General features: G+C 42.6%; 1 protein-coding gene across 3 annotated transcripts in view; it reads right to left on the bottom strand.

The window, feature by feature from the left end:
* The window catches only part of LOC144477022 (popeye domain-containing protein 1), a 62,729-nt gene that overhangs the window by 36,627 nt on the left and 605 nt on the right, over positions 1 to 25,497 (bottom strand). Inside the window, exon 2 of one of the 3 annotated variants that reach the window (XM_078194424.1) lies at positions 23,695 to 24,068. The gene's annotated coding sequence lies outside the window, so the exon portion shown is untranslated. Of the gene's footprint in view, positions 1 to 8,912; positions 9,139 to 12,794; positions 13,040 to 23,694; positions 24,069 to 25,497 lie in introns of those variants that run through there. The other 2 variants (XM_078194425.1, XM_078194426.1) reach the window with 2 other exon arrangements.

Raw genomic sequence — 25,497 nt, 5'->3', positions numbered from 1 at the left:
AAACTCCGCGTTACAATTCGGAACTTCTCCTTTTCTGCTGTATTCGTTCGCGGTTCTTTGCCTCCGCGGCCTTAGTTTAACGAAAATGAAACCCGACATAACGTGCGCCGCGAGAGAGAGAGAGAGTTTAAACGAATTGCACCGCGATGCCGGCTTAAATCATTTTCATCCCCAAGTTGGGAACGACGATAAATTAGGCTGGTCAATAAAATATTAACTGTATTAAACGTACAAATGAGTCCTGTCATAGCAAAAATAATGAAAACATTTAACCCATTCGAATATATACTATAAGAAGATAAAAATCGAAGTGAAATCATGGAAATTGAAATCTCGAATATTTCAAGATTAAAAAGTATCCCAGTCGCCGTATTCGACGGAGCAAAAGCTCGTCTCTCGTTTCTAGTCTCAACTTGAAAATAAAAATCAGTGGATCGAGCGGCGTCCTTCCGAAACATTTCCAAAGAAGATCCTCATCCCGTGCAGCTGACGATTCCTCCGTCCGCTCGAGTTCATTAACAGTCGAACAGTCGGAACAATACCGGCCGTCCCGGTTAGCATTCACGGATCCATCGTCTGCAGATAATCGTTTGTTCTATTAATGGATCTTCTTTCGAATTCATTGGCCATCCCGGATCGCGGAAGTGTTGAATGGAGGGGATTATCGGGAGAGAACTTTGAGCGGTGTTCCGGCGATTCGATTCTCGCCTCGTATAAGCCGGCGCGGCGCGATCGCGAAAGGAAATTAAATAAAATCGTGTAAAAGAGCGGCCCGGAACCGGTCGGCAAGCTTTGAAAATTTAACAAAAAGAGAAGGAGCCCGCGTTAGGAAGACGTGGAAAACGGAACGCGGAAGTTCTTCCACGCCGTGGAATAAGAGGCGTCGAGGGATCTCATTTTGCTACCCTTTCATGTCGCGAAAGAATTCCGGCCTCTTTGTGCGCTATCGGGTGCTATTGGAGATTCCCAAATTCTCGATGGACGTCTAGCTGCAAAAGGAAAATCATTAAATGTAGGATCATCGATTCGAACGGAGAAATCAAAGAATTATTCGAGTACTTTTGAAATTTTGGAAAATTAAAAAATGAAGTACATCTGGCGTCAGTTGCATTTGGATAACTTTCCTCCAAAGGAACGAAATTGAATTAATTGAATTAAATAAACATACATGCACAATTCCATCAATAATAAATTAAAGAATTCGTCAGCCTTCATTTCATCAAAACTCTCAAACCTACTATCGAGCAAACAATTCAATTTGCAACCAACCCATGCCTCGCGCCAGTTCCGAACAATTTTCCCCTCGAAGATCCGAAACTAACAAAGTACTATAAATCATCGGTCCATGGTGCCCTATTAAAATCGGACTACGAAGCGTTTTTTGTCTACAACAACCCCCTTCGTCGGTCGCCCGGAAAAAAAAAGCGGCGCGATAAATTCGGTTCGCGGGAGGGATGATTCCGCGACCGGAAAACAACACGCAGGAGGCCCGTTGCGGGGTTGTTCCCTTGTTATCGGCAAATCAAAGTTCACGTTGCAATTAACCCGCACAGCGAGGACCCGTTCGTTAGCGGGGACAAACGTTGTCCCTCCCCCTCTCCCACCCCGACCGTATATTCCATTTGTATCGCGACTGATCCGCGAGCGTGCAGGCGGCGCCCGTCGCCGCGTCTTCTTCTATTAATCTTGTCGATCCGCGGAATGCGGGCCGGTTGGGAATGAACGCGCGGAACGTGGCCGAAAAAGGGGCTGGTAGAGAGAGAGGGGAAGAGAAAAAGTAGAAAGAGAGGGAGAAACAGAGCCATCCAATTAAAAAGGTCCGCGCGCAGAACGAGCGGCTTAGAAAAGCCGGTCGCTGGCGTGAGAGCGCGCGCGGAGCCGCCGCTTTTTTTTCCAGGGCCGTGCCAAAAATCTGCATTTCCGGTGATCGTTAGCGGGCGCGGGCCGCCGGCCTAAATGCATACGATAAGACACACGCCGGCGCGGCGCGGCGCGGTGCGGCGAACGAATGCAACGCGCATAACCTCGGGGAGGACAATTAGGTCTGCGGTCGGCACGTGCATGTCGGAAACCGCACACAGCGCTGTTCGAGCTCCCCCAAACGGCGCTCGTCTTCAACCCCCTAACGCCCTTAGGGCTGGGGGAGGAGAGGACGACTACGACGACGTCGAAACTGGCCTAGGATTCCCGGACGGCCGCAATGGAGCCGCGGAACCACCAAAGAACTGTCCGACCTCTCTGCCTCGCAAAAATTCACCGTCCCGTCTAACCCGCCGCCAACCCCCTTTTGCCGTCCTGCGAGCTCACACTCTGTCTGCGGAATCGCTGATAAGCTCCGGGGCGTACATCGCGCCGGAGAATTTACTGCGGTTTTACTATTGTGAGGGCTCGTCGTTGCTGCCGGAACGACGCGAAGAAACGTCGCGACGAAGTTATCGGAATTAGGGAGGGAAACGTGGTTTTTTGGGGGAGGGACGGACGACTTGGAGAGATGGCGATTGGAGATGGAACTGTGAAAGGGTTGCGGCTATTTTAAAGGGACAGAATTTGTGCTAGAGAAGACGAGGATGATATTTTTTGTGTAATTTATAGTTGAATTTTTACTCTGGGTCGAAACGGACCCGAGCGTCAAGGAACGCCCGCTTTTTAATACGAATTACGCGTAACACCAGCCATTCTTTGCCGCACACCCTACCCGACTCACACTTTTTGAGAGTCAAAGGGCAATTAAGTCCCACTTCTCACGTCGTTAAAAAATTCTTCTCCTCCTTCGCTTCGCGTTCGTCATATTTAAGCCTGCGGCGGCAAAGACGAAAAGAGAGGGAACACGCGCATTCAGCGTTAAATTACCGTGACACTAGAAACACAAGCGCCACTTTATATCGAAGAACTTCCCTGAATATTTCTCTGAAACTACATCGCAGCACGCGGTGAAGTAATCTATGCCTGTTGACGCGCTTACGAAATTCAGAAATATTGTGTGATAGTTGCAAATTTAATTTTTTAGTGTACTTTTTCAACCATTTATTCGTTTGTTCATTCAAAATGATATTAATTGAAGATTAAACTAAATTTTTAAATTACTGAGCACTAATTCATCAAACTAAAACGTAATAATTTTAACAACGAGTGCACACATAATAATTGAATTAACATAATTAATACAATTTCCACACGATTACTGACTACCCCATTATACGCGTTTACATCGACACGAGGACTCCCTATCAAAGAGTTTATCGCCTTACGATCGCTTGGCACTCCCTCAAAGAAGCACTGTAAAAAAAGCAGGCTTATTGCTTCAATTTGCACCGCCATCAAGGCGAAGATATAATAAGAAAGAAGTGTGCCAAGAGAGATAGGAGAGAACGGGAACACGCGAACGACACTTTAATAGTTCGGCCAATCAAGAATTTATCAAACTTTTTGTTTGCGTGTACACGCTGGCCGCCCGCGCCATTATACGCTATCGGTTGAAACTTTCAAATCAGATTTTCTAACCTAATGAAAGAGCGAAGAGTGTTGCCTTATGAAGATTTAAGGGCTATTAAAACACAGTTCTTGTAATGCTGATTTACAAATTGCTGTAATTATGTTGCAAGACTTTTTTTAACGAATATAAGTCTATTAAGATGGAAAGAGAAGTAACGTTCATAATTAAAGAATTGAAACCATACAACAGTAACATTAACGTCGTAAAAATCAACCAGGATTTAGAGGCGCGGTCACATACTTTTAGTTGGTAATGCACATTTTATCCGAAGTCGGATCCTGCCCACTTATTCTTGAGACCCTTTCGGGCTCGCGAATGTTGAACTAAAGTGGAAGTCTATTTACAATCCCATCAGTGCCCTTAGGATATTCGAAGTCGTTTAAACTGCATCGACGCCCGAAAGCTTGCAAAGATCCAAGCAAGAAACCATGTCTCACGGTGTTCCATTTCAGCAGGAAAAGCGTTTCACGCGCGTGCTGGTTTATTTTCACAAAAATCACTAAAATAAACTGAAATTCAAAAAACTCATAAAACAAATCATAGCAAACGAGCTAAAAAGACAGAACCAACTACCCATTAACATAATTTGTTTAACGACTAAAACATCGACCGATGAGCCCCTATAGAACCGTGGGAAGAAAAACTTATCCGCAATTTGCGAGAGAATATCGGGTCGGACCGCGCCTTTTGTATTATCGTAGCGTGTCCGTGGATGCCAAGCATCCGAAATAAGCGAAGAGTAAAAAAGCAACCGTCGAAATAATTTTATTGGTCGACCCCCCCCCCCCGGCCGGGGGGGGGGGATGGGGTACCGGCCAAAAATTCGGCGTACAAATTGACCAGCACTTTTCCGGTGGCCCCAATTGCGGGGACGGTCGGGTGCACTCATGCAAAGGGTGGCCCGTAATGTCGAAGTCTCACGTAAATCACCACACCCTGTTATGACGTCACATGATTTACCCTGACCCGAGAGAGAGAGAGAGAGAGAGAGAGAGAGAGAGAGAGAGAGGCCGCCGTAGGGGCGAGCCAGTAAAACCGGGCGAAAAGGTAACGAACAAACGACCGGCGCTGAGGCATCGAGTCACGAAAGAACACAGCCGCGCGGGCGCGCGCTCTTAATTAGCATAGGAATATCGTTAGAGCGGATAGAGGCCTGCCTTGAGAATTTTTGGCACCGATCAATTCTGCGATCGCTGCCCGCGGATATCTCGGAAACAGCCTCCATGTTGGGATGGGTAATTAGGATACTGTTCCAACGTATCTCTCGTTTCGTTTAACCCTTTAGCGTACTTTGACCAGTCCAACCTCGTCAAGGGGTTAATCTCTCGTTTCTTATTCGATGGCGAGAGGACTCCGTCTACGCGAATCAATTCCGGCCTCTCCGGTCGAGTCAATTCCAGCCTACGTTCGAGGCAATTCCGTCGCGGCAGTGCGCATGATTGGAAATTCATGTCACCATGCTAAACGACCGGATTGCAACAAGCACAAACAGTCTGGATAGCACGGAACAGCAATTACCAAATTACCCACGCGCGCGCATCCAGAACCAACCGGCTGGCGAACATTTCGCCGTGTTCCAGGCGCAAATAGAAAATATGTTAACCTCTCCCTCTCACTCTCCCCGTACCGAAACGCGCATATCGTTCACACCCGATGTCCCGGAGATCTCTTTCATGCCCTGGGACAATAATCATTCCTATCTCTCGAAGTTATCACGGGGTTGGGTCCCCCTCTCCCCTCCCATGCCGTGCACTTTTTTGGCACCCACCACTCTTGGCACAGTTTGTGCCCGGCCTGCACATATTTGCAGATAATTTCTTGCTCTCATTATAAACGCTCGTAAAACTAGCCTGCAGCAGATAACAAAGATTTTTACTGAGCCAGGGCTCATGGGATGATTTTCGACCAGGACCGTCCGCTCTCAATTTTACTAAAAAAATATCTATCACTAAACACACCTTAAAGTAATAATAAAAAATAGTGAAAAATATCGTCAACATCCCTTCCATATAAATTATCCACTGCTGACTAAATAATCGTGTCTGGCAAAAGTCGGATCCCGTAACCGCGCGGTAAGAAATGCGCCCGACGTGTTTTCGCTCGCATAAATTAAGCGGTCAAACACAACCGGAGTCAGGGCTGTCTCCTGCGGCTTGTCAGTAACCATTTTGGCCAAGGGATTCGACATAGATAGAGAGATAGAGATAGAGAGAGAGAGAGATCGAAGGGTGGAATGTGGCCGGCCGCCCTCACGTACTCCACCAGCTAATCCAATTCGAAAGCTGTCCAACAATCTCCCTGTATCTACTGTAAACGAATAGAGAGGAACGGTAGAGTTCGCGCCGAGGGAGAATGGTTGCCTTAAGGGGATTCGATCTGGTAAATCTTCGTAAATACTTAATTCTCTCGATTCATCTCGCTGCTAAAACCGCATAATTTTCTAATTAACTTCCACGGTCGGCGTGTCGTCCCCGATAGTTTTTGCCGCGTTCTCTCGACAATCGATAGTACACTAACAATTATTTCGCGATTTGTTATCGATACTTGGAACGTAGCAGACTACCTTGTCGTCCCGCGACGAAGGCTGTCAAGTAAACGGATAGGAATGGAAGTTGCATTAATCAGGCGCGGCGTTGTTTATTCAGGACACCGTTTTCATTTCCATTCGCGCGCTCGCGTGGGAAAGAACCCAGGCAGCTTCGCGAATTCATCGCGGTCGAACTTTTAATTGACAGACAGTAATTTAGTAGAACGATTCCACGATTCACCCCCGACCCGGCACACGTCTGTCGGCTACGTTACACGACTGACATTAGACGGCCGGTGAACATCGGTAAACAGACCGCGCGGCACTCATGCGGTCCGCTTATTCGAACGACTTTGTTATCCGCACTTGTTGAATTCCGTCGCGTTCGCCTAGTCATTTCAACTTTTTGGAATAAATGGACGGTTCATGCGCTGGAAGAATCGGACGATTTCGTTGTATTATTCAGCAGTCGTTAGTTTATTTGTGGTGGGAGTAAATGTTCTTGCATTTTATGCTTGTTCCTATCGACGCGATATGTTTTTATTTTGAAAGAGGGTGTACCTTGGTTTTATATAGTATTTTCGTTTTATTTTATTTTCTTTGGTTTTATTATATTTGAAATTCCTTCCCCAACATACAATTCTCCAGAATCTCAATCAACCACACCGCAATCGATATCTCCATCTCCGCCATCGCGAATGGATCGTCGCATTAGCGTCCAAGCGCGAGATCGATTCTCTCGCGTGCGCCGATCCGCTCGCACGAATCGATCCACATAGGAATTCCATACGCGACGGGGGTGACTGAAAACTCGTGCGCGGAACTATTTACGGTGCCTGTTGTCTCACGCACGAGACACTCGGCGCCGCGCCGCGACAGAGAGGCTCGACGAGCATCGCCGGGCAACAAGTGTTTTCCCAAGCTTTGTGAAATCGTACTCTCTCTCCGCGTGAACAGAAAATCTTAGCTCTTTAACGGGCGCGACGCGCGCGGCCCGGCTTTTGTTGCGCCCCGATCGATCTCCCTCCCACATCCTCCCGCGTCGACATCGGCCTGCGAGACGTCGGTTTTATGCCCGCCTATAAAAAATTATTTCAGCCTAGCGCGCGACCGTACGCGCGGCTATTGTCCATTTCCTTCCGTTCATCTTCACGGTGATCCGAACGCCGCGCGTTACTCTCTGCCGATATTATAACGACACGCGCAACAAGTATGTACGTCCTGCGCGACGCGAGCGGATAAATCGCAACGCGATGAATCGTGATCTACGATCCGGAGGGAACGAATTATGCGCCGAGCCTGTATTTTACAGTATAAATAACGAGCAGTTTGTGCTTTTATTTTTTTAGCGCTGAATCTGACGAGGTATAAATTTTTTATTATTTATGTAGCGTGTGGCTGAGTGAAGAAAAGTATTGAATAATTTTTAGTGTATATTATAACTTCGATCGTTGTAAAATAAAATGTCAAGATTTCGAAGAGTTAAGGAAAAACTGTACTAATGTTACTATAATAAAAATAGTTATTTCATCAAACAATGCTGGTATTTGAGTTACTTGACATTATCTAAACGGTATAATTAATTTACTCAAGCTGAACGCCGTAGATTTACTTAACTACCGTCTGCTCGTCTCTACGGGGGGGGGTACGGTAGAATCATCTTCGCGAATTGGAACATACGGCGCCATGTATAATTATTCAAATAGCCCGACATCGTATTCCGTTCCGCCGCGAAAACGAGAGTATAAATATTCCGACGGTGATGTTAGCATAAGTGGACTCTACATCGGAATAATTAACACTCTTTTCCGTTGTTCTATGGTTATAATAGCACGTACTCCGAATCTCAATTACCGGGCTCGCGCGCGCAAACGCCAGCTATTAAAATTCTAGGCGAGTGAATTACTCTCGGTCAGATCAAATTTATGCTTCCTGCGGAGTCGTCCGCGGATCTTCGCGCACAATCTAATTACGGTTGATTATTTTATAAAACTCGGAACGCGAAACGAATTCAATTTGCGGCGACCGGAGAACTGTTCGCGTGGCGAGCGCGGTTCACCGATGGGAATAAGAACAACATTGAAAGCGATAATGGTAGGATGGAAGAATTTGTTAGGATTGAATAAAATAAGAAATTAATCGATAACTTAAGCTATTTCGGTTTAGTTGATTGTTTAAGCTATAAATTTTGTATGATATTTTGATGTATTTAATATTTTATAGTGTTCTAATGTATATTATATGATATTCTATAATATTTATATATGTATGATATTCTACGATATTATAATGTATATAATATTCTATGATTTTTCAATATATGTAATATTCTATGATAATCTAATATATACAGTATATAAAATTTACGGAGAAACGCAAATTGTTTCTCTTGCCCTGAAATTGATTTAATGTGCAAATAATGCCTATGGTACATTATAATACATTCACATTAGCATTAATCAATAGGAAATCATATTAAAATTAATTAATTGGATATTCGATACGCTCCCTCTTTCCCTATCTTTCTCTCCTCTCTCTATCTTTCTCTTTCTCTTATACTGGCTCAGTTCAATCACATTCGCGTTTCTACTTACTTCGATAATTATTCGAAAATTATTTAATGCGATCGTTAGTATTATATCGTAATTATTTAAATATTCATTTAAATATCCACAGAATCCATATTGCCTGTCTAAAAGCAGTAAGCTATTTTAACTGTCAAACTAGAGTTAAAAGTAATGCCATCTTGACATATGATACTGAACATAGTTATTCCATTTAAAAATTTTCACTCACTTTGAATTCCCCATTTTCCCCAATTCAAAGATAACAATTACTCTTTATAATAATTAAATGATTAAGTCGCATAGTGCAATACTGTATTATACTTACTCATTTTCTCACGCCAACTGCACTCCATTCTCGGGCACCGTAAAGCAAAAGACACATATTCGAGGAGATCTTTGTTCACGCAATTACCCGGCCGAGTTTCTGATCTTGTTACACCATGATATTCGTGTCCAGTGATCCGAAAGTAAAAGGACGGCAAACAGGTATGCGCAGCTGAACAGAGAAGTTGTCCGATTGCATTAATTCGCTATTCAGCGGGTCCTCGATATTCTTTCTGTGCAAACCCGAGAGAAGTGGGTCTCTCGGTGTCGCCTAAAGGAAGATGAAGGTGTTACGCGGGGCGACAAAAATTTGTAGCAGTAACAGGGAGAGAGAGAGAGAGAGAGAGAGAGAGAGAGAGCCCTTTACGTAACAATTTCCTATGCAATAACGAGACGTTTGTCGAGGTGTTGCGAAGGGAGACGGAAGAGAAATGCATCACGAAGAGAATAGAAATTGTCGTGGATATGTAACCGAGGCTGTCGTCTTCTCAACGTTTCTGGCAGTTGTACAGGGTGTCCAAAAAGTTTAGACCTTATATTTTTGAAATATAAAAACAAAAGATGTATTGTACCATTTGTTATATTATTACCATAACTATAGTAATTTTATTACCGTATTTATTACGTGGAATAAAAATTTCTTTTCGTAATAATTGGTACGTTGTTCAATGGCATGTGACAGTGGCGTTTGCGTTGCAATTATTCGATTCTTTCTCTGGCGGAACACAACACGGGAATACGGTAATTACGTCGACGCGCGGCGAAATCACCTAACATGCATAACCGAGTTATCGCAGCCCGTGGTTCGCACATGCGACGTAATCCATTTATTCCCGACTGGAACTTCTAAACTAAACGAGTGGTCACTCAATTATAAGTGTAAATTGCAGGTGTTTACGTATTCGAATCTGTGAAGTACAGGACGATTAATAAAGTGGTTAACGAGGAACAGAATTATTTGTTCGAAGGTGTCAATTTTTAGAAAATGGTAGAAAAATAATTAATAGTTATTTATGGGTTGATGAATTATACTAAATAAATTATACTAAATAAATAATTGTGAGACAAAGGGTAACATAAATATACCTTCTATGTCTTCCACACTTCTGCTGCGCGTCCGCCGCTGACATCATTTCATGGTTGACAATACACGCCTGATTTTGTCCCCACGTAAAAAGCGTCGACACATTTCGTTTATTATAGTCTCGTGAATGGCAATATACGTTCGATTTCGCTTCCTATAAAACACATCATCACGATCTCTTCATTAGGAGAGCAAAGCTAGGGGGGAATCAATAAGGCAGAGAGAGAGAGAGAGAGAGAGAGAGAGAGAGCTCGTGATAGCAGCTCCACAGAATGCGGGAAATAACAGAATCCCTAGAAATTGCAATCACACGTATCTTGTATTTGCTCACGCCTCACAAGCTCCGATGCGATTTATTGAATGCACCACTTACTGGATACGGTCTAGCTAGTCTGGCACGTCGGCTTTCGTCTCTTGATTGCGCGTGTGATGTCAATGCTCGCGAAAACATATTCTTTCATATTGAGAAAAGAAATTTGTCTTTTTTAAATTGTGTCGATTATATAAATTGTATAGGATGAATAAAATATATAAATTGGATAAATTATGTGAATTATGTGAATTATACAAATACAAATCTGACAGACTGAAAATCGTGTATCAGTTTGATTTAATCTTCCTATACCAAATAATGAATAACGACAGACAGTATACACAACGGGGGATGTTCGTGAGCGATGGATAAATATCTCGTAAGCAGCGCGTGTCCGACGTGATTTTGTATCAGAAAAATAAGTACACCGAAAGCAGCGCGTCGAATCGGAAGACGATAAATATTGTACTAAGAGAGGAGGAGGTAAGGCGAAACTGAGTAAACGAAGAAATACTCTCCTTACCCCATGGAACATCATATTAACATTTAGTGTAGACGAACGGATATTTGCAAGAAGGTGAGCTTGATTTTAGAAAAAAGAGGAGATTTATCTATAAAAATGTTGAAAGTTAACAAAAATTCGTGGATGAATGAAGTTGACTCAGAAAATGGCGAGCTTTTTTAGAAGAGCTTGAAAGATGATAAATAATAATCGAAGACTCTGAAGCATTTTTGTGAGAAAAATTCCACAACCCGATCACGGGGATACGTCCGAATTTTTCGTCCCGTGTGTGCGTGCGAACTCCCCGTGACTGTCTATAGCAGTCGGATGGCGCGAGCGCCGTACGAGCCAGGGCTATCGACCCTTTCTCTACTCTCGCAGCTAGAAGCCACGCGGTCTACTTCGTTCCGGGCTCTCCTCCGTTACGGAGAATTTAACCGTGAATATATCCCGACCCGGTGGCAGGGGATCACTGTATTATATCACACGGAGAGCTGTCCTAATGACGGATTTTATCTTTCGACCGACGCCATTCATGGGGAAATTCAAAGATACGCTCTCGCCCGAATCCGCTCGGCAGTTTCGTTTCTCGAAGCTGATTTCCACCGACGACTCTCTACCACCCTCACGGCGCCCTACACTCGAATCCTGCTAACTTCTTCCGCTTTCGCCTAAGCTGCCGAGGCTCGTTCGCGATCTCGCATCGACGTTGATGAAACAATTCGTTGCTGGAAACAATGGCACATGAAACGAGATGATTAATCCTTTGAACGGTGACGACGCGACAGTTGCGTCGACTCGTTGCAAGTCGCAGTAATGACGTCATTGTTGCGTTTTTTACGAAAATTATTACTTAAACAATTATGTGTAGTTCGTTGTAGAGAATGAAAACTTCGACCATCGTTTCATTTTAAAGCATTTCACATTTTTTGATTATAATTCTCGACGATTTACGTGATACATTGCAGAAAATGATATGAAAAGTGTGAAACAAACAGATAGCTATTCAATTTTACGATAATAATACCGCATGCAATACGCGAATATTTATCCTAACATGCCCCCACTTGTGGATTCAACGTAGATCGCGTGAATGATTCACGTAGCATGTTGTATCAGAAAATATCGCAACTGTTTAGATTGCAAGTTGATTTCCCTCGGAAATGATACGCGCATGCATGCTTCCATATAAATGTTGCAATCCGTCTATTTTTCCGGGGGATATTTCCATGCTTCCGAATTTATTGCGATATATTTGTGTTAGCGATGCTTTTGTGTAACAATTTATTTACGTATTGATATATTTATGCAGTAATATATTTATGTAATAAATAACCATACTATAACACAAAACTACCATATTTCGGAAATTGGAATTTAGGTGAATTTAGCCGAGTTAACTGAATCCAACAAGAATTAAAAGTTTAAATAGCATTTACGCCTCCGTCTGAGCGAGATCATTACCGAAGGAATAGGAGAAGTTATATTCATGATTCATTCCAGGAATTCTCTTTCCCCCTTTTTCATGATATTGCAGAAGAAATATTTGAATCCCGGAGCTCTTGACCTGTTCGCAATACTTTTGTTAACGAACCACTATCTCGATCCTACTCCTCCCCTCTCAGGATTAAGTTAAGCAAAAAGTCCGGGCCAGGAGAACATTCCTGTATAGCAGAAACTTTTAATCGTTAATTATCTTTTAATGAGTGGCCGATGTAAAAGGGGGAAAACGTGAATTGCGTCTATACGTAATACTGAACGTGTTTCATCTGCAATTTTAGACCGGAGCGGATACGAAAATGGTTTGCAAACTGCGAAACAAGTATTCATGGGAATTAGGTTCATTGCGTTTGGACCGATACTGTGGAGTATTAAAGCCGACGGATATATTATCTTATTTTTATTATCAAGTAACCTTGAGCCGCGTTCGATCATCAAATAAGAATTTCATGAATTTCACAAATATTATTAATGAAAAACTTACCAATTCAGTTGTAAATGTTGTAATCCAGAAGATGTAATCTACGTATGTAATCCACTTCTGAAGAACGGCACAGATTACACTAACTGCTACTTTCACTTTCGCTGCAGTTTTATTCAACACTGATTACGAATTATTCAACAATTAACACTTGTCCGAAGTTTCCAGCGATATTTTGTGTGGCCCTGAAAATGGCAGAATAAATATAAATTCGGTGCTCGAAATGTCTACCGTCCATATCGAGACACCATCTCGCCCGGAAGGATACTTATCTTCTTGCAATTTCCTTGTTGTAGCACATGCGTCTCCATCGAGCTGTGCATACACCCAAATTATTTTGACCTGTTCTTGCGGCGTGTACATTTTAAAGAACCAAGATGTTGTATCAACGAAATCTCAAACGAAGCTAACCTTGACTTACCTGAACTGACTACGAAGATGTTCACACAGCTTCGACGCACTTCGCTTCAATTGTTTCGAAATTTATTTCGGTGCTGCCACGTGGTCGTCGTGCGGAAAAATTTCGAAACAATTGCAGCGGTAAGCGTCGCGCGTCGATTGTACAGAAACAATTGGCGGCAACCTGACGACGTTCACGTGCAAGGGTCACCACAGCTGTGTGAACATCTTCGTAGTTAGTTTCAGGTCAGTCAAGGTTAGTTTCGTTGGAGATCTCGTTGATACAACATCTCGTTTCTTTAAATGTACACGCCGCAAGAACAGGTCAAAATAATTTGGGTGTATGCACAGCTCAATGGAGACGCGTGTGCTACAACAAGGAAATTGCAAGAAGGCAAGTACCCTTCCAGGCGAGATGGTGCGTCGACATGGACGGTAGACATTTTGAGCACCGAATTTAAATTTGATCGGCCATTTTCGGGGTCACACAAAATATCGCTGGATACTTCGGACAAGTGTTAATTGTTGAATAATTCGTTCTACATAAGTGGATTACAACATTTACAACTGAATTGGTAAGTTTTTCATTAATAATATTTGTGAAATTCATGAAATTCTTATTTGATGATCGAACGCGACTCAGAGGCGATAGAAAAGGTTACTTGAAATGGCCTCAGGTACCCCCCATTTCCCGGAGTACACATAATTTTGAAACACCCTGTATATATATATAGTCCAGTAAATGTACACATATACCCTGCCGATAAAGTTAATTTTCATTCACCCCTACAAATCTAACCCGATCGTAGAAGCGATATCGGCGAACGCAGGTATCTTAAGCGATAGTGACAACCTAATTAAAAGTTGCACAGAAAGTTCAGCAACCAATGGTGGTATCGGATGGTTCGGAATGCCGTGTCCGCGGCGATATTAGCGGGGAACTTCTTGCGGAAAAAAGAAAACGCGACGTGTTCTCGCTTCCATTCCGACCAGTATTCATGCTCGCCGGACACAACACATGCTCGTGCATCACACCCACTTTAATCTCCCGCAACGATTGCCCGCAAAAAAATATCAGACGGAAACCACGCGACGTGTAAATATTTGCGGAATATTGTAAAATACAGAATTCCCGCGGCTGTCATTAATGGACACCACGTCGCTAACATGAATTCATTGATGAGTGTAATCAACGTTCGCAGGACGGGTATTTATTCAGGCGTCAAGCCACTTCCTGGAAAAAGTTAGTCGAACGGAGGAAATTCTGTATTTATTGAAAAATTATGAATTCATAATTTCGCGAGGCAAATCTGTTGTATTTGATTTATTTATATAGCAATTGTTTTTGAACAATCTGTTCGTGTTGGGTTAACTATGGTGTGAGTTGATTTGTTGTAATACTTGTTTATTAACACTGGAATGGTTAAGTCTTTTGAGTAAAAATATAGCTAATTATGTTTAATAAGGGTTAATAAGTTAATATAGGTTAATAAGTCTTTCACCAGAAAAATCTTTTATCATAAAACCGTCCGCTTTTAGGAGCACCGTGAGAGGTGGTATAGCCGTGCGAGGGGATGAATGAGCCGACGCCGTTATTCTCGTCTTGGATCACTCAATAAACCCTCAAGGTTCCGCTGAAATCGATGAGTAAGGGTTCGCGATATTCCCTTGGAAACGACAACAGATGAGTCCCGTGACAATCTTGCCGGTGGCAAGACAACGCGAGGAAGGTGGGATGACAACGGACGGATGAGATAGGGACGGAAAGCGATACGGGCTAGTGTATAGAGTCCTCAGCCGTCGTCTCTCGTCGAGTAGTTTGTCAATGACATTCGCAGGCACCGTTCGCATGATCATTTGAACGGCCATTGCAGTCGCGGGAGACTTCACCGAACATTAGGAAGAGGTATAGCTAGCACCGCGTCACGCTTTGACGTATTTCTAGGACTGTTCAGGTTCGTTCGCTCGACGTAATGAATCTCTCCCTTCTCTGCCTACTGTTTCATCAACATAATTGCATAGACATTTCTGGGTTAGGACATGTGCTCGAGACATTCATCTCAACAAAAAACTTCTCCATGACGAGAATACTCGTCAAGAACTGATAACTGATCAATACGACTAACCGACTAATTTTTCTCCGCGTGTGTGAACTAGTAACATTATTTTTAGCGCCATGTTACTCGAAACAGCACTTTGTGACGCGCGCCGCGTAATTCAGTCGGCTCTTTTAAAATTGCGCGGCGCGGCTGAATGCGAACCTCAATTATTTCGGACTCATTGTTTCGGGATTACAAAAATTCTGGTTGAAAAAGAGGTCATTCCGAACGGTTTACTTTGTCTCCGAGCGGTGCGCGTCGCGAAATTGTCGAACGTAAACTGCGCCTTCGGTCGCGGTGCCACCACCCTTTTTCAAACGTGGACGTTTCAAACTTTTCCAGGTGGCGACGTGATGGAATAGTTCGCAGCACAGGTGGCTTCGAACGAAATTTTAGTAATAATAATAAAATATATTCTACGGCGAAGTTATTAAATTAAATAATACAGAAATATTATCAAAATTTAATTTTGGAACAGTTCACAATCCTAACCTCTAATCTGCGATACTATAAAAATTAATGAAGAAATGTGAGAAAATTATGGCAGCCTGTTGGCACGTTCGTTTTCTGGTGCAATAACTTTATGTGACAAGTATCTCGATTTCAGAGCCGATTGTACTGAAAAATATATAATGACATATGAACGACTTAAACAATGTCGATCTATCTCGAACGAATTAACACACGATTTACATAATTTGCCTCGTTTGCCTCGATTAAATCTGTGTACACAGTAAATACCGTCGCGTGTCGCAAAGATATCTTAATATTAATCAGTGCATCTACGCTGCTGCTTAATTAATTAAAAACAGCCTTATAACTCGATAACAGCTTCACGCTTAATAACTTTTGTAATTTCAACGCGGCTATTATCGCTGGTGTTTTCACTGTAATTTTCGTGATTATTTATGCTTTATTAAATTCATGTTTTAATTATGCTTTATTTGAGCTTTCATTAAGCTTTATTTGAGCTTTATTTAAGCTTCATTTTGTGCTTTATTTGGGCTTAATTCCTACTTTATTTATACTTTATTTAAGCTTTATTTCCTATTCACAAAATATGAATTTTAATAAAATAAGCAATCATTGATTTCTTAAATATCATAACATGCTCTATAATTTTTACTATATTAAAGTATTTGTGGATCAAACTAACTTCACTTTCTGTTCACAGATTATGATGTTATGGTTGCAGCGCGTTTGTGCAGCTGCTAGCGAAATTGTATTCTATAGCTATACGGATAATAGAGGTATGATCTATAATATCTGAACTATGTATTATATGTATGTACCTACGTCAACGTAGCATCCTAATGATTAAGTGGCAGGTACTAGGAATGAACTAGGATAGTTGGACGGATGGCGAGCAATCACCCAAATACCACAACGATATTAAATTCTCATAATCCCAACCCATCCAAATAAAACCATCTATAAATCGCTATTATCACGGCAAAAGTATTCGCAGAAATTCCCGGCATTATTATACGCGCAACAAAAGGTACGGAAAGCTGCGTACAGCATCGCGTGTTCGCAACAGAATTCACGGGGACTTCCTCGAGAGAGTCCGACGTTGTACGGAATAAGAAATGCAAAACAGAGAAGAGCGAATTCAATTGAATCGCGCTCCCGCGGAATCGCTAAAAATACGTTGAACGGGGAGTCGATTTTCTCTTCGGCGGTCGTGAACAAATTAGCCACAATGCCGCGCCGTCGTTTATCGTCGGAGAAAAAACCGTCCCCCCTCCGATTAAGTCTACGGACGGGCCGACGCGCGGAATTCGGTCCGGTCTATTCGATTTCGTTCCGTTCCGGTTCCATTTTGTTCGGGTTTCATCCGGCTCGCGACGGCACACACACCCACACGCGTCGCGTCGCAATTATTCAAGCCCCATTGGACGCGGCGGCGTGTATATACACGGGACGGCCGTTTTCCAGAGAACACGACCGGTAGGTATCCACCTGCCGCGGCGTTTCAACGCTCGACACGGCCGTCTCTGGCCCCCACCGAGTTAGCCTCGTTTGTCGCTCAGACCTTAATTGCTCATTAATTCCTCCCGGGGTCCAATTAAATTTTGATCGAGACTAATGCCTAGCCGGATATAAAACTGTGCTAATATAAAACTCACGGGGCGTGCCTTCCCTTAATTGGGTACAAATTTTCATGTAGCATCCGTCGACCGGAACAACGCCCCCCCTATCGCCGCCTTGAAATTCTTTCAATGTTTCGAAAATTTCACAGCGAGCCTATTTAAATAAAACACAGAAATTGACACCATTTCCCAATTTTTATAAGCAGATTTTACACTGTAAAATTAAAAATTATCAATTCTTTATCATGAGAGTCAGTCGTTATAAATTCAATAAGTTTACATTTAATTGAGTTTAAATTAATTAGCTTTGATTGATTATAATTTTACAACCGTGACGAATCATATTGCAAAAATCGTTTCTGCGGTGAAACTTGAAAACCAAAAGAACTCGAAATAAACCGAAACACCTATCAGCGGCTTCGCTTGTCATCGTACCTTACGAACCCGCTCGTAAATTAGGTTATTACAGTTTGATCACCATAGCGCGAAAACGACGGTAACGAAACGGAAATGCCACGTATCCGCGGCGCTCGTCCATCAGTCTTGACCGAGCGGATTTATTGCGGGTCAAGGGAACGAGCGCGCGCGCGGGACAGTTCCGGAATTGAAACGGTCGGAAAAATTAACTGCTTTATGGTCGCGGCGGCACGGCAAAAATGCGAAGTCCCGCGCCCGTCAAATGAGCGTGCGAATTAAATCCACGGGGAATGGAGTTTCCCTCCCCCTTGCGATAAATTGCATTATACGTCAACGTTCGGTAGAATGACAAAACGCGGCTCGTTTTTTATAGGGAAAAAGCTGTCGCTCGAGCATAGAGAAAATATTTTTGTTATTAAATATAATTTTTATTCCGTCCTTTTACGTCGGAATAAAATTCTGTCCCCTCGTGATCAATATTTGGTCGTTCTAGTAAATTACCATTGTAATTATGAAGTAAATGATACGGCAAGGGTGTTAATACTGTAGTTAGCGCGAAGTGTTTAAGCTTTTCGGGGCTGTTTGATCTGTTCGAACTTTGGTTCCGATAGCGGAGACTGGATCAGAGCTTGACCTTCGGGGAGGGGGGCGATTGAATCGAACAGGTCAAAGGAGGATCGGTCTCTCTTTGAATGATCGCCGATCGGTCAGATTCGAGCTGAATGCGGTCCGAGAGCTCGGTCTACGTCTGGACACTCTCTTTGATTTCGAAATGGATGACAATCACCGAACGGCACTCAGTCAATTTCTACGGTCTACTATTTACAGAGGTAGTAATTACGCGACAATTTTGTAGAATGCTAGGAATAATTACCAAACTTTCCATGAATAACTCAGGTGTCATGACGCCGAGTCCGCCATATTTAAAAATGAATCTCCGCAGCGACACATTGAGCCTAACTCGGACACAGACCACTTTCCAGCCGCGATGCAACCGCGAAACGGTGGTTTGCTTGTCGGCGGCCACGAATTACTGTACGAAAAATATGAAATTTAATTATTAATTAATCCAGCACTGAGCAGGTGGCTTTCGTCGTTGATACGGTCTTCGAACGACCGCTCTTTAGCGGTCGATCTCGTCACCGTTCTGACCGCGGGACAACTGAAAAATAAATCCGAGTGGCTCGCTTTAATCGAGACAGAACGGTAAATAAATAATTCGGATTTCAGAAAAAAAAAGTTTCGATGGCCGGCGCGAACCGAAATATAGAAATGAAATAGCAGGCACAGGCGCGGATAGAAATTCGATGCGAGAAGAATCAATTATTCGATCAAATAAACTCGGATAAATAAAAATGAGGAGTATGGCAACAACGGCAGTCGCATGTGAATATTGAATCGAACAATATTTGCTTCGAATTATATTTCGCTTTTTCATTTGTCCTTTCATTATGACGTCCCGCATTATCCCACAAATAAAAACGAATATACCATCTATATAAACGGAAATTGATCCGTATTAATAATTGCTCGTCTATCGAGGAACAAACAGGTGTCGCTCGAGCAATTATTATAAGTACATGCATACAACAACCCAGACGAAAGCGTCGTCACGACGCGGCGATTCATTTCACCGAAATTTCATTTTTATTAGCGATCGAATATAAAATGCGTCTCGATGGTTTACGAGATTCGTGGAAAATTTACGGCGACACTCTCGCGTTATTATTCGAACGCGGCAACAACGACACGATTTCATCGTACTCTCGAATAAAGAAAAGTGACGAAAGATTGCAAGTTGTCGCGGCAATGCGTTGACCGTAAAATATGGACGATGCGTCGACTTTTAATGGCGGACGACTTTACGCGTCGTCTTGAAAATTATTCCATTTCACGCGGAGGATCCAGTTTTTTGAGTCCGCGATGGAACGTGAAAAGAGTATGGCAGTCGCTGATCCATCGCTGCGAAGCTCGAGTCGGTGAGAAATAAATTTTCCGCGTGGAAAAAAGTGGACAAGGCCGAGAGATCGGCCGATGTTTGAAAAGTTCGATTGTTCCTCGCCGTTAAATTCCTTGACTACGGTCGTCGGCCTTTCCGGAGCTATCCCGACAATTTCACACGTAAAGGGGACACGGGAATCGTTTCCGGTTAAAAGACTTTCAACTTTCTTAAACCCTCGCTAGTTTTTCGCCGCGCCGATGCTCGTAAGAAGCGAGCCGAGTCTCGGGGAAGATAGACATTATTATTCCATTCAAGGTTTGCCGCTGATACTTTCTTCCCTCTTCGCGAACAAGTTCCATGGAAGTTTCCGCGAAATAAATTCACTATTACGACTGGTACAGCATAATACCGGAAGCTGTTTGATAAAGCTTGACCACTTAGCCGCGTCGATATATTTTCGTGATACACGTTTTGTCATGCGTTTTATCGATTCGGTGCTGCTTCTTTAATAGTTGTTCCAAAGCATAAACTTTTGTGTAATATGTGTAAATCGTAAAATTGCTATTTTCTTGTGACGTATATATGCGTCGTACGTAGCTAAAAAGTTTACAGAGAATAGCAATTATATTTGAGTATTCTCCTTGCTCTATTAATTATTTTCTTCGAATACAGTGACAGAAACATTTTTAATTATTTTTATATTTCTCTATTCTTTTAGTAATTTTTATATTTAATTAATAACAATTAAATTGTTGGATTTCTAATGTCTCAAGAGATATAATATTTAGTTTTAAAGTTAAAGAGATTGATTAGAATTTATGTTACGTTTTCCGAAATCAATGTATGAAAAATCAATTTTCATGCAACATACTTGAGTTTTCCATGCTGCACGCATTGTGTACAAACTGTTACTGACGTTCTGTCAAATGCAACATGGCTGCCAGGGGCGTGTTATTTCTACGCAAACCTGGTTACGTGGAACACTACGTTCTGTAGACAGTAACGAAAGTAAACCCGTGATACCTACGCACGTGTCACGCGCAGTAATTATACCTAGTTGCGTGTTATTATGTAATATTTTTGTAGGCCTAGGAGAGTGTTGTTAATCTTGAATTTTCAGCTATATTTTCCTTGAATTTCGAATTAAATTTTCCTTAAATTTCAAACTACATTTTCTCTGAATTTTGAGACTTAAATTCTCCTAAAATTACATTTTTCTAACTCCTGCAAGCCTAACATTGTTTTCCCCTAAACAGAGGCCCTGGATTCCTGCTAACAATGAATGAAACAATGGCGCAATTCACGAAAATTTCGCGAGAGTCAATGAAGAAGGACGGAAACCAACAGTTTCGTAACGTAATAATAAATGAGCGTGAATAACGCAGGGCGGTGTGCAAAGCGCGAAGTTCATGCGAGCATTTGCAAGCGTTTGGATTAATAGATGTTTTCCGCGGTAAATTAGTGACCATTTGTTTCGCGGCCTCGTAGAGTTTACCATTTTGTACGCTTATTACCGTGTACGCGCGCAGCTAGTCGCTTATTCGCGTTATTTTTATTTAAAAGTTGCGGACACCTCTCATCTCGTTCGCGAATAAATAAATGATGATCAAGATTAAGCCGGATGGTTTTTCGTTCGCTAAACATTGTGAAATAGTAAAATATCATACTTGCGAACGTATTACATAGGTACAAGGATATCATCCACCTTATGATACAAGCAACACCGCAATTTGTATAGACATTACTGCAGCGGACCGCACAAATTGTGTCTATATTCACATAATATGGCAGAAAAGGGGCTCGCATAACATGCTATGTACACGGTATTTATGGTTGCATATTCACATTTTTACAGCATAGCAGGACAAGATAAGATCGTAAGAGAATAACGAAGCGTACGCGCTGGGAGAAACGAGCGAAGCTGTAATAAAATATTCCTTTGTCTTTAAATAACGAAAGGGCTAGTTCTCCTTCGCATAGCTCTCTTTTTAATTAACATAGCTTAACTATTACCAATTACAAAAAATACTGACCCTAAATAAAATATTATATTCCTTTTTAATTATTCTACTTATTTTTATTCACCTCTTTTGATTATAAAATTATCTACACAATTTTCAAATCACAAAGACCCAGAATTTATTATACTATAATATACAGAAGTAATAAAAATAATTTATGATACATTCTGACCCGAAAAGTGACAAACAAACTGCATAGATGTACATTAAACAATACTCGTCAACAGTTCTGTATCCGCTGAATAAACCACCAGGATTAAACAAACGAATGAATAAATTGCTTTAGTTTATATCATCCTGACAAATATAAAATTGTGTTCACTGACGTAACAATGATAAAATTTTCATATATTTAATAGCCTGGATATTACACGCAGATTATTAATACGTATTTGTTGGTAAAAGCTGTAAAAAATAACAGCCTCGTTCTCGAAGAGAGAAACGCGACGCAGATATTTATAACAGCTGCCCACCGGTGTTATCGTCACTCTGATAACACACCGGGGTGCAAAAGGAGCTGAGGGGTGCACAGTTATCGCGAGCTTCCGCGTATGTGGCGCGTCTCGAGTCTCACCTTCCGAAAAATAGACCATAGAGGAGTCGATGACGATTTTACGAGATAAAGTGGAGGAGTGGAAAAGATTTGTTAGTGTCGGTCTACTTTTAAGATAAAGACACCTTTTAAGAAGGCGATAAACCGCGGACCACCACCGAGGGTCATATTCTGACATTTTATCAGGTAATAGTCCTGGGAATGTCTGTTGCACTCTCGGCGCGCTATTGTGCTATTCTAGTTCCAAGGAAGACGCGCTTAGGTCGCGATGAACAAGAGGAAAGGGTCTGTAACTATTTCTCGAATTCTTGAACAGATTTTATCACTCGAGATCAGCTTATATCCATCGCTACTTTAATTTTGGATTAATATTAAGAAAAATAAAAAGTTCGAAAACGGACTACACCAAAAACCAGATGATTTCTCGCGCGGTCGATCGACAAAAGACAACGACACACTTATCGCAGAAAAGCCGTCGCGCGCGACACGCGGCGTCCCAGAAACGCGGCCGCGCGTAATCGCACCCGGCGAACGCCATTTTAGTGCGCGTACACAGAGAAGAAGGGTTGCGACACCCGGAAAGTTCTCATTACCCGGATTACGATCCGATACGCGGGGGGGATAAAAATAAAGCCTTGCCCTTGCAAGCAGCAGGCTATAATCACGTTTAAAGCCGGGCTTCGCCGGCGAAAGCAAATATTACTTCCGCGCAAACGACGTTAACCAAGCAAACCGCCGTTGTTTGTCGTGTAACGGCGTTGCAACGATTAACAAATATCGTGTTCCCCGATTGACCGTGCCTCCCTTCGCCAGGTAACACATACACACACACACACAGGCGTGTCCGTCGGCGGCGGATAATTTCTCGGTCGAAGACCGTGTTGTGTCGTGTCGTCATTGATCGGACGTCGATCGCTCGAAGAGACACGATGGAAAACCGAGAAGCCCGGAAACGGCGCGCGGGCGAGAACGTGAGGACGTGAGAACGTGAGCCCGCGCGCGCGTTCCTCGCGGGGGACTCGGCCGACGCGCGCGGGCGGCAACCGTCTTTTTACACGTCGTCACGAACCTCCTCGTGTGCAACAGGTATAAATGGTAATACACTAAGATCGCATGCCGCAATTAATTTTTTAATAGCCGACTCGCGGCCTCCGACCTCCCCCCTCGAATTCCAGAGAAAATTGCTTATCACCGCGAGCGCGACGGAAACAGGAACCGAGACAGGACGCGGTGAAAAAATTGCGGTTGTTGTACAGGTCGGTCGTACAGCTGGAAGGTGATACTATATAAGGTGTTTCGTGATTCGTGTTACCTGGTTAGGTTAATCCTATGGTAAAATAAAAAATTAAGATCGTAAAAAGTAAAAGATCGTCACATACCTTATGGTGGATAAGCGATATGTTGTTTCGAGTGCGGAATAATACACCTCAGTCTTCTGTGTGTATGTGTCAAGTGATGGTGGCACAAAGTTGAAGATGTTCTTCTCGATTCGGGAACGTAGAAGGTCTTCGCTTCGTGCAACACCATCGCAATCGACTTAATTCACTATGCGAACTCTTCACCGAACAACTGTACAACAGAGAGAGAGAGAGTCACGACGACGACAACGACGACGACGTTCGATCGAGCCTCGTGTGACCGAATCCCTAACCCGCGCGCGAGTGCTCGCGTGAATTTTGTTGCTTTGCCCGTCACCGCGCGGCTCACTGCATTTCGCGTCCCATTTCGTGATTCGAACAGGCCACAGATACGTCTGAAACAGAAAATCAGAGCTGTACTCTCACTGCATGGACCAATCTAATTAAGTTTCGTTTCTACTTTCACCGCCACACTGCCGACGAAATCTTAACAGAACCGGAGTATTTCATTCAATCGAATTAAAATTGAAAAGTGGAGCCACGTTCTCACGTTTTGCAAAACCTTAGAAAATTAGGGTGAGATGGTGGATTATTGTTAAAATTAATTTTTCAATCTGGATAAATTATTCTTTTATTCATAAATAATAAAATATGGATTTTAAATGAGAGTATAATATTAATATTTAGAGGTATATTTATAATGGGATTTTGCAGATACTAAAGTATCGTTCATGAGATGGTAATATTGTCAGTAATTTAAGGAAATTGTTACACGACGCTGGAGTGTCCTGTCTGACCATTGCTCGCTAATTCTACTGGCACTCGGTCTCCGAGACGCTAATCGTTGTTTGATATGTACACTCTACGGATACCTTTGTATTGTCCAATTAAACAATCCATTGAACTACGCATACATTTGATAATATATTTCCTAAACAAATAAATTCCCTGAATAAAAAAGAACTCGAGACGAATCGAAATTATATTTTCTAATCGACGTGGATCAAATAAAATGTGCGAAAGTATCGATGTAATTTGTCCAATAATTTTGTTACGATAAAAATTTATCCAACAAGATTTCTTACAACTTTGTAGTAAGGAAAACATTAATATTTCTTCAGACCAAAAGTGAATTTATAAAAGTTTGAAAATCTATCTTCAAAGAAAATTCTGTTCCTCTGCAATCTTGATCGCTATTATCGAAGAAAACCAAAGAACTAGCTTCAACCACTTGCATTTTATGCTCGACAAAGTCCCATCTCATAAAAATCTCTCGATCACGTGGTATTAACGTATGAAACATTGTTGTTGGTCTATAGAATTCGATCGGAACGGCGTTCAGAGATCAGAGAAGGTAATCGCCACTTGAAAATGAAGCTCGTCAAACATGAATCTATCATCGACGAGAAGAAGCCGCGAACGAAGCCACTCGTGAAGGGACACAAAGATCGTTCGGAAGACGTCTATGAAAGATTTGCGCAGAGCCACCTGTCCATTCGACCGTGCCGAGTCTCGTAACAACGCACGCCTCGCGTACCCGTGAGTACATTCGGAGTGCACACGTACTCGTGATTATACTCCTCTCGCAGCTAAGAAGTCGTATCGAAAACGCAACGGCACTCGATACACCTTTCTAACCCGCGTCGGTACATCTGCCGCAAGAAAATCAGACAAACCGAGAGGAGAAGAGCTTTCGAACAACGATTCAACCGCAGCGAACTACTTGGAAACGCGCACTGTGTTCTCGAGCACTTCCGAAGAAACCCTAACACTCCTGGGCCAGAGAAATACGGTATACGGAGAACTTCATTCATGGGATCACTG

Source organism: Augochlora pura, chromosome 11, assembly GCF_028453695.1.
Source record: "Augochlora pura isolate Apur16 chromosome 11, APUR_v2.2.1, whole genome shotgun sequence".
NCBI classification, from domain to species: domain Eukaryota; kingdom Metazoa; phylum Arthropoda; class Insecta; order Hymenoptera; family Halictidae; genus Augochlora; species Augochlora pura.
This window is presented reverse-complemented; position numbering and strand designations above follow the sequence as displayed.